The sequence below is a fragment of the Pseudopodoces humilis genome, chromosome 28 (assembly GCF_049639895.1).
Source record: "Pseudopodoces humilis isolate 2021_Gansu_Grassland_sample_001 chromosome 28, ASM4963989v1, whole genome shotgun sequence".
Classification (NCBI taxonomy): domain Eukaryota; kingdom Metazoa; phylum Chordata; class Aves; order Passeriformes; family Paridae; genus Pseudopodoces; species Pseudopodoces humilis.
Window position 1 is genome coordinate 610,500 of NC_142227.1, and position 10,276 is coordinate 620,775.

The 10,276-nt window shown below is 49.7% G+C and overlaps 1 long non-coding RNA gene across 2 annotated transcripts; it reads right to left on the reverse strand.

Moving 5' to 3' along the window:
• Positions 1 to 1,818: 1,818 nt before the first annotated feature.
• On the reverse strand, positions 1,819 to 9,983 carry LOC106628635 (uncharacterized). Of its 2 annotated transcripts, none has more exons than XR_001332046.2 (4): positions 9,611 to 9,983; positions 5,207 to 5,281; positions 2,192 to 2,320; positions 1,819 to 1,943 (listed from the first exon to the last, which is right to left on the reverse strand). It is a non-coding gene; the product is annotated as an uncharacterized LOC106628635 (long non-coding RNA). The 2 variants fall into 2 exon arrangements; XR_015774627.1 differs by lacking the exon at positions 9,611 to 9,983 and adding an exon at positions 7,755 to 7,806.
• Between the last annotated feature and the right edge of the window lie 293 nt (positions 9,984 to 10,276).

Here is a 10,276-nt window from a genome sequence, read left to right on the forward strand (position 1 = left end):
GAGGATTCTGTGGCAGCTGGGCTTTCAATGGTGTCATGTAGCCTCCCTGCCCAACAATCCCTCTCACCCTGGGACAGGACTTGACTGGCAGGTTATCCTGTTGTCCAGGGATGTCTGTCTGTCTCCACAAACTGTAGCCAAATGGTTGGATCAGACACCCAACTAATTTCAAATCCCACCTGGAACAGTCAATGGAATCGGACAGGGCCGGGAACAGCCTGGGACAGTGGAAGGTGTCCTCACCCATGGTAGCAGTGGCACTGGACAGGTTTTGTGGTCCTTCTAGCCCAAACCATTTGGGATTCTGTGACTCTCTGAGTGTAAGTTCTTCCCTATCCTCATTCACACCAAAGCATGTCCTGGCACAGCTTTGGGAAGCTGCAGAGGTGCTGCTGACAGGACTTGTCCAAAGCAGATGCAACAACATTCACACCAGAATTGTTGTGTGCTCTGACAATCAGGAACAGGGAAAAATCTCCTGTGGTTTCTGTGAGCCATCCCAGGCAGCCTGTGGAGTGTGAAGGTCAGGGATTCACAGGGGACTGCTTGCCATCAAGTCCAGCGAGAGAGAAAAATTTGCCAGCACCAGTGGAATTCTTCTGCCTGACTCATTTGCTCAGCTCAGCCTCGGGGTTCTCTCAGGATGGACCTCTGTCCCCTCCTGTTCTCACCCCAGCAATCCTGGTTCAGCCCAGTTGATTCTGGGGCACACATGGAATTGCAGTGATAAGGGACAAAGCCCACATTACTGCTCTAGTGCCACGTAAAACAATGGAGTTTTGAACAAGGGGAGTCAAGGGCATCAGTAATGCCTGTGTAGAGTGGAAGGGGTGATTATTTACTCCTACAATAAAAAGCTTTTGCAGGAGTCTTTGAGGTTTTAGAGCCTCATCTGTAGGGCAAATAGCCTGGGACCCTGTTTGCTGCCATCAGAGGTCACACTGGGATTGGGACAGAAGGAGCCAGGAACTCTGTGATCAAGCCATGGGTCTCAGAATAAATATTTTCCTGGAGCCTGCACCCAGATCACTCTGCAGCACTGGTCTCTGGCTCTCCGAGCCTTGTAAAAATCCATTAATAAAGTTTATGAATAAGTGTATTTTGCATGGTCTCTCCTACAGACCGTGGGGACATCTGGGGTGACACCGGGTCAGAACAGCCGGGAGCCATGGACGTGGGCAAGCCCAGCATCTTTACCGGAACAGGCACTGCCCCTCTCCGGTCCCTTCCATGTCCCTCTGCTCCTGCCTGGATTCTGCGCTCGGCCCCGGCTGCCAGAGCCCACAGACGCCTGTGATTCCGGGGCTGGCACACAGGGACCGGCTCTCTCCGGGGACAGAGGGACAAGAGCCGGCGTGTCCCGAGGAGCGGGGGACTGCTAATGAGGGTCCCTGGGACGGGGTTACTAATGAGGGTCCCTGGGACGGGGTTACTAATGAGGGTCCCTGGGACGGGGTGCAGCGGTGTCCGTGCCCCGGAGCTGCCGCGAGTCCTCCCGGAGCTGCGGATTTCCAGCACGGGAGCGGCGGGGCCGGGCCGGGCCGGTGGGGAAACCGCCCGGAGCTTCCATCAGTGGCTGCGAGAGCGGGGAGAGAGCAAATCTAGGGCAGGATGGAAATGCACAACCCATTGGATCGACTTCAACAAACCAACAAATACTTTTTCCCCCCGTTCTTTCCACTTCTCTTCCTCCCCACCTCCAGCAGTTCCTCTCCGCGCTGCTCATCTCCCTTTGTGCACCTCTTACCCGCACTCTCCTCTCTAAACAGGTGCAGTTGCCACTCAATAGACTTTAATTACCACTTCAAGGGCTCTCACCGGGGTCTGCGGGAGGGTGGAGATGAATTTTCCCGAGGATTATGCGTGCGGCTGAGTTCTCTTCAGTCAGATGCTGATATTGCTGCCAGCCAGGATCCTTCGAGAGATCGGTTCTTCGGTTCTCTCTGTTCGTGTTAACAAAAAGGAAAACTGCTGCTGAAGGGAAAAAAACAACCCAGCCATTACCTGGATTAATTAGCAGGACAGCAAATGGGTCTGGAGAAAAACACTACAGAAAATTTACAGCCCAGGAGTCTCAGCTGGGCTTCCAGACTATTATTCCTTGCAAATCAAAAGTGGAGAGCTCAGCATCTCGGAAGATTTCTGTGGGAGACTGGGCTCTAAAAATACAAGTTGTTTTTAACCACTTTACCTTTTTTTTGCTCCGTGCTCTTCCCATCACGGCTCGCTGGAGAGATGTGCTGTTAATGCATCCTGCTGGGACCCTGGGGATTCCTCCCAGGGAACGTGTGGGTTCATTCCCGGCTTCAGCACAGTTTGCCTGTGACAGAGGAATTATTCCCAGTGTTTAACTAGTAACATAACATTATTTTTATTATTAAGATCCTCTTCAAAAGGCACTCCTGGAGAATGCAGAGCAGCTTTATGCCTGTCAGAGCTGCCTGGAATTGTTTGCCCAGGATGTGAGTGCACACTTGTGGGGGTGCACACAGAAATTTGGATATGTGCTCCTGTGTGCTGATACGTGCAGGGAGGAGCTGAGAATACAACAGGATCTTTTGGGACAAGGGAGATTTCCGAACACTTAAAAAATAATTTCTTTCCCTCAACATTAACATTTCTAATTTTTTATATAAAATGAAATCTAGGAAGAAGATTTTTATAGCAAATTAAGCAACATTTTGTTCTGCTGCAATTAAGTTTGTTTTCCTAAACAAGAAAATCAGCAAACTGGGGAAATACTGCAGCCAAATGTGCTTTTGCAGATGTGATTTCCATGAAACATTTTGCCTAGCTCCAAAGCAGCTGGGCATGTGCAACATCTGAACTCCTGCTTGGCTCCTGCCCTGGTCTGGTTGTGGCAGCAGAGTCCGTGCGGGCTCTGCTCTCCCAATCCAGCCGGGAGAGCTGGGGCTGAGCTCATCCCCTGAACCAGCCTCTGCCCCTGGGCTGGGGCTCCTCTCACCCCCACTGCGATACTGCGTTATCCCAAGCAATAAACTCCTGCTGAGGCTCCCACTGCACCCTGTCTTGCACTGTGCAATGCTCTGGAGGAAGAGCAGAGGGAGCACAGCCCGTGTCAGCCCTGAGGCATCACCTCGCTCCCTGGGAATGTTCTGCTCCTCTTTCCTCACGCTTGGGATGGAGCTGTGCCCTCATAAGTGAGGAGGTGGAAGACACAGGGCCTGAGATGGGAAAAGGAAAAGTCACAGGTTCCCACTCACATTTCTCAGGTTGTCTCCTTCTCATGTAACTCGTTCTTTCAGCTTCTAGGATTTAAAATCCTTCTGCCTTCATCATCTCTTCCTCCCAGCCTTCCTTTCCTTATGCATTTTGATTTCCAGGTCCATCTACCACAAGTTTTCCTGCCATTTCTGCAGGGCTGGGATGAACATTGATCACAGCCATCTCAAGCCCATCTCTCCTTTTTCCCAAAGAGCCGATGAAAATGTCACCCATGAGATAATCATCATGTTGCTTACATCCCTTAATTGCTCTCAAAGTACACGTCGGGGCTTCAGAGCCTCTGTGAAAGGCAGGTTCTGGCCTTTGGCACATTATTGACAGGCTGTTGATAGGCCCCTTTGTTGAGAGGCAATTTTGTCCTTTTTCCTGTACAATTTTTTGGTTTTTTTAAAGACAACCCTTTCAGAGAGAGTAGATTTTTAAAATAGAGCTGAGCTTTGAATGAACAGGCATCAGAGTTATTCCTGAGGAGCAGTGGCACACGTGGGAGAGCTACCAGCACACTTTGTGCAGGACTCTGTACAGGAAATCAAACTCAGATGACAAATGGCTTCATCCTTGTTGCTTTTTAGTCCTTCCCCTCTCAGACCTGATAATTAGATGTTTATTTGCACTGAATTACTAAAGCATTGGACGTCTTGTGTGTTCTAGTTAATTGTTCCACAGTAAACAGGAGAAAGTTGACACTTCAGCTGTGCAGTGACTCATTTGTATCTATTAATGATAATTCTTAGGGGTTTTTAATACCTGCTGATAAAAGTGGACTGAGATGTCCTCATCACAACCGTCCCTCCTGGTCCCAAAAGTTTTGCAGGTCTGGGGCAGGAGCAGAGCAGAAGCAGGCACGCAGACAGAGCCTCCATCAGCAGTGCGGGGCCTTGGCTCACGCCTGAGCAATTCCCACCTCAGCTGCCGATTCCCAGAGGACACACAAAGGCTTTAAAGTCACCTCTTTAACAGAGATTTATTTTAATGTGCCCTGATGTGGGCCAGGGTCCCTCTCAAGGTAACCTCACCACAGCCCCTGGCACAGCCGAGCTCCACGCTCCAACACAACCCTGAGCAAAATACCCAGGCTCTTTGCAACTCAACCCCAACCCTGAGAGAAATGAAATTCTTTCCTTTCTGAAACAATGTCCCTTGGAATGATTTTGCCCCTAATGAGCCCCGACTGGGCTGCTGTGTTCTGGAGCCACTGGTGTGCATGTTAACAAGGAGGTGTCTCCGTGTGGAAGTGTGGAGATGGCTGGCCCTGTAATGGGAGTCTGTTCAGCATCCTAAATCCCGCATTAGGCTGTGCCTGTAGGAACCCTGGGATGCTCCATGGAGACTGCCTGGAGGCAATCATCCCTCCCAGCCTCCTGGCTGTCCTTAACCCAGTGCTCAGCTTGCAGCTATTCCAGGAACCGCTGCAGACATGATAAAGTTCAGCCCCTAATGCATTCACCAGCAATAAGGTGGGGAAAGTGCCCATTGATTTGGGATGAAAAGGGAAAAGGCAAAGGGCTGTGGTATTCAGAGAAACTTCCATCTCACTGGGATTTGGCTCTTGAACCCTGTGAGGGACTGGGAGCCCTGGAATTTCATTGTTTTCCCTGAGTGGGTTCAAATCATGAGCAATACTCAGAAAACATCATCTGCCTCAAATTTATCTTCCAGTCCTGCTTGATTCAAATGATGCATCCCAAATGATTCCTGTCCCAGAAACCAATTTCATACTTCACATCCACTTAAATACACATTGTACAACAGGTATAGATATACACACACACATTTAGATTCGTGTGTTACATGGAATGGTTCCATTCTTTAAAAATTCCGGAAAAGGAGTTCTTCCAAACCCGTTCCCTCATTGACAGACCAGCAGAAAGATACAGCACTTCTCTTCCAGAAAAATATACCAGCTCATTTATTTTTGAAAGTTGTGAACTCATTAGCTGGCAATTAATGTTCTACCCACCTGTGCAGCCCCTCGTAAAGTCACGTAAAGCCTGCCCAGAGCTCCAAGCCCACCTTCGTCAGCACAGGGTGAGAACTGCTGAGATAAAATGTTGTCTGAATTAGATGGGGAGGATTAGAAAGGTGATAAAAGCTAAGCCAGGAGAAAATCACACGATAAATAGGTCTGGCAAGATAGATGGATAATCTTCCTCCCAGGCCAAACCTGACAGGATAATCACCTTTTTCTGTTCTCTGGTTCCATTTGCTCTCAGATCACCAGAGCTTTACAGATATCACAGAATTTGGTTTTCTGGTACCCTGGAAATGCGGATCACGAGGTCTGTCTTTATGGACAAGGGATCTGAGGTGCCTCACTTAGGAATGACTTTAAATTTCAGATTAGGATTGCAAAAATCAGCCAAACCATTGCCTTTTCTTGTTTCTCATTGGTGAAACCAGAGCTGCAGCTCTTTTCCCAGCTCACCTTTTCCCAGCTGAGCCAGAGTGGGAGTCAGTCCTGTCCTGTCCCGAGGGTGTCCCTGTCCCTGCCACCAGCAGCTGTCACCAGAGCCAGGTCCTGTGCAAGGGCACAGCTCTGCTGCTGCTCCCTGATCCCAGTGGGGTCTGGATTCAGCCTGGCCATGGGATCAGGGGAACTGTCCTCCTGTCCCCTCTGTCCCCTCTGCTTTCAGGGTACAGATTATCTCCCATAACATAAACAACCCTCTGGAGCAACTGACAACTCTTTAAACACTGCGAGCTCTTTCCCAGCTGTGAAAGGGTTTGTCTGAACTGGCCTTTGCTCTCCTCGCTCCTGAGAAATTCCCACTGCTCCTGATTCATGCAAGGTCCGAGCCTGCAAAGTGCCCTTTGCTGGAGCCTTTGCTCTCCAGATGGGGCCTCCTCATCTGAGGGGAGGAACTCGGGAAAGTTTTCCATCTCTTTGTGGCATTGATTTCTCCACGATCATTCGACTGGCAGCACGGAGCAGCGGAATATTTGATTAGGCAGAATTACAGACCACAACATCAATAATTTTGTGAGCTGAACTGAAAAGATTTGCTCCTATTCTCACTGGGAATGGTGCAATTTTCTCCTTTCTAAGAGAAACTTTGCTCTAATGGCAGGGTGCATTGTCATCCCACAGGAGCAGGTACCGACTGTTGCCTCTGATTTTGGGGGGCTTGAATCCATGCAATTTTCACCTGGGCTGGAATCTGGTAGGTGGACTGTTCATCATGGCTCTGGATTTTCAAAAGAAGTTAGCAATTTTGGACACCTTATATTTGTGTTTGAGACACTCTGAAAGGGACCAATTACAAGAGGCAGGTGCTTAGAAGTCCCTGAAAATCAGGATTAATTGGAATATGTCATGCTGGGCACCTGAAAACTAAAATGCTTTGGAAAATCACAGGGGAGGGAGTTGTGTTTCTGAACATGACTTGGGAAGAATGTACAGCCTTAAGTTAACACAGGATAAAGAGAAGATCTTTGCATAAAATTATGGAAACTTCCTTTAATCCTCGGTGCAGGCAAGTGCTTGACTTTAGTTTGATCCCTGAGGGAGCTCAGTGCTGAAGTTTGTGCAAGTGCATTTGTATTCTCATGAAGTGGGGCCTGATATTGTGCAAGTTACTGTAGGTTTATGAAAAATTCTGAGTCTCCAAATTAAAATAAATCAAAAGGCAAAGTTGTCTCCTCAAGGACACACAGCGTTTGCTGGCTTGCTGCCATGTCCATGTGCTCACCTGCAGAGCCACAGGCTGTGCCATGAAAGATCTTTTCTTTGCCTTTCCTAAACCCCTGAGCCAGAGTCCCAGAGGCAGAATCTTGAAGTGCTGAACACACACAGACCAGAATTTCCATGTCCCAAGGAGCTTTAAGGTCCCTTTCAACCAAACCATTCTGTGATTCTATGATTTGGATGAGCAGAAAAACCAAATCCTTTGCTCAGAGTTCCGTGAGATGTCCCTGTGTCCCTGAAGCGTGGGCTGCAGGCTGCAGGCTGGGGCAGGGGCTGTGTCCCCACTGTGTGGGACACTGTGCAGGGCTGGGCTGGGGCAGGAGCAGCGTTTGAGAGAGGCTGAAGGTGAACCCGGCTCAGGTGTCTGGGGCAGAACAAATCCCTGCCACAGGCACAACAACCTCGCCCTGTTTATCCAGGCTCAAACGCTGTCGCACATCTTGCGTCTGAAATCCACTCTCTTTTTCCTGCCGAGATTCCCAAGCACCTCCCAGTCTCCCAGCTACTACCAGATGCCACGATTGCAGTGGAGTGGCAGCGACACACAGACAAATATTTGTGCAAGGCACACAGAGCCAGGAGCCTGGAACATTGTCTGCGTGGTGGGAGGGGGAGAGGGCAAGGAAGATCCTGCCTTTAACAGGCTTTATTTCTACTGAATTTTAAATAAAAAAAATCTGGATGCCTGTATGGTGTTTATTTCTAGCAAAACTTCAAATATTTCTTTCCAGCAGGTGACTCCTGCTAGGCTGATTTCCAGATTTCTCATTTTGAAGAATACTTAAAGGGTCAGGAATTAAATTGAATTAAATCCAGACCTTACCCCGAGTCCTCTGCTCTTCAGAGACCTCTGGGTCGGATCCATCTATGAGATCTACAGAAAATTGCCAGTAAAAAAAAAGTGACAAAATATGCCCTGAACAAATGGAAATGAAACTTTGGTTAAGCAAGACTGCACAATAAAAAATTTAGTTAGCTTTGAGGATGTGATATCATCTGTCCTACTATTTTTTATATTAAATATAAAATCTGATTAGGCCATTTCCCAGAATGCAGAGATAAACCCATAAAAGCAGCAATAGGTATTTGGTGCAATATAATTTTCTGCCTTCTTCTGCATGGGGCAGGATATGAAGGATCCAGGATTTTTCCCTTATTTTCCAGCTGAACTTCATGGGGAAAAGCCTGACATTGGTGCTGGCAGAGACAAGGCACTGCCCAGAGTGAACCTCAGCAGTTGTTGCATTCAGGACAGATCAGAGTCACTGTGTGCACAGAACTGATGGGAGATGTTAAAAGATTTACAGAGAGATAACAAAGATATCTCTGCACTCCAGTTCCATAGGGAAACATTTCCACCCTTACTTGGTTCACTGTCTAGAAAATATGTCTAAGGGCTGTCTGGATATTCAAGGCCTGAAAGGAAATAACTTTCTTTTCAAGTGTTTTTCTTCTTTTTCTCCCAAAGTATTTAATTCTGAAACAACAAATAGAGTTTCCTTAAAATGGAGAACAGTTTGCTTCCTTTTCCTCTCAGAGACCAACATCACTCAGGAAAAATACAAGTGTAAGGACAAGAGACGTGGCCAGGCTGAGCCTGGATTAAATCACCTCGAGCCTCTGTTCAGCAAAGTGTTTAAACACACATTTAGCAGAGCTGGGGGAGAATTTCCAATGAACAGGGATTCATTCAGGGAATACCCCAGCTTCCAAAAATACAGATAAAAAAATTGAAGCAAATCACTTCAGCTGGCAATAGTTCTATGAAATGCTTAATTTCCAAAGTGCTCAAACATTTGAACATTTTATCTTTTTTTATTTTCTATATTAGATCCTTGGTTTATTAATCTAAAGAGAAAAAATGTTTTATTTCAGCTTAAGCCAGAGATAAATACTTTGTTGTTTTAATTTTGTCAAATTTAAAACAAAAACCAACCACTTTGTTTAATTTGATCATACTTGATTTTTAATTTTTTTTTTCCTCTGGAGGGGAGCATTTGGGGGAAAATTCCACTCTGATTTAGCTATTGAGCACTTGAATATAACACAATCTGTCCATGGACCCAAAGTGTGCCACTACCGCAAGGGAAATTTTGAGTAGTCAGATAGAATCAGCCATGGAGGAAAAATAATTTCAAATAACTGCTCATGAAGCATCATCTCCCAACAGAATCTTGGTGAAATGTCTTGTTTCTCCTACAAACTAGGGAATTTTAAGAGCAACTTTACACATGATCTACCAGTCAGACACATTTTCAAAACAAGAGTGTTGGGTCTTCCAGCAAAAAGCTTTGATGTTGAGTAGATGGGAGGTGCAGGTTACCTTTGGATTCATGTAATCATTCTGTGCTTCCCAAATGTTTTTATTCCCTGTCCTTCCCGAGGCTGTGAGCGTGTCTTACCTGAGGCTGGAAGGGATGTTCGGAAAACGCATCCATCCCAAAGTCCCTTCCCAGCTCATCCAGCCAGACCCCGAGCAGCTCCCGAGTGCCGTGCTCGGGGCACTGGGACGGCTCCCGGTCCCTGTGTGTCCGTGTCGGGCCGGGCTGGATGGGGACGCCACCCGGCCATCCCTGTCCGGCACCGGGTACCTGCGGGCAGGTGACCGGGCTGTGCCAGCGCCCTTTGCCGCTCTCCTGCCTCCCCTGTCCCGCCGGGACCCCTCCTGGCTGGACTCACCCTGGCCCCGGCGAACGGTCCAGCGCCGCCTCGGTGGCTCTGGGCGGCCGGCGATGTCCCAGGAGAGTCCTGCCCGCACCCGCCGGTTCCCGGTGCCGGTTGCCGGTGCCGGTTCCCGGTTCCCGGTGCCGGGCTCGTGTCCCGGTCCAGCCCCGCCTGGGAGGCGCCGCCGGGCGCTGTCCGTGGTGCTGATCCGCGGCCCCGTCGCCGGGATCCGGTCGGGATCTCCCCGGGATCGCCCCGGCTGCCCCCGGGGCCGGGGGAGAGCGGCCCCTTCCCCCGGGCGCTGCCCGCACCCGGCAGAGGCGGCACCGGCTCCACAGGTGGCCGGGGAGCCCCTCGCAGAGTCCCCGAGCCGCCTCCGCCCCGCGGGGCTCACCTGTCCCTGGGTCACCTGGGCGGCGGAGGGGCCGGGGAAGCTGCCCTGCCTCTGCCTCGGGGCTTTTATGGCCCGCCGGGGGGGCGGCGGGCGGAGCGCCCGGGCGGGGACTCCGCGCCTCGGCCAACGGCAGCGGCCGCTCCGGGCAGCTGCGGCAGCATTACATCATGGGACCGCCCGCCTTCAGTGTAAGAGTCTCACCGGCAGCGGGGACACTCGGCAACAGGTCCGTCCGGGGAGCAGCGAGCCCTGGAAACGGGGCAGCGCCGCGCTCCGAGCTCTCCCTG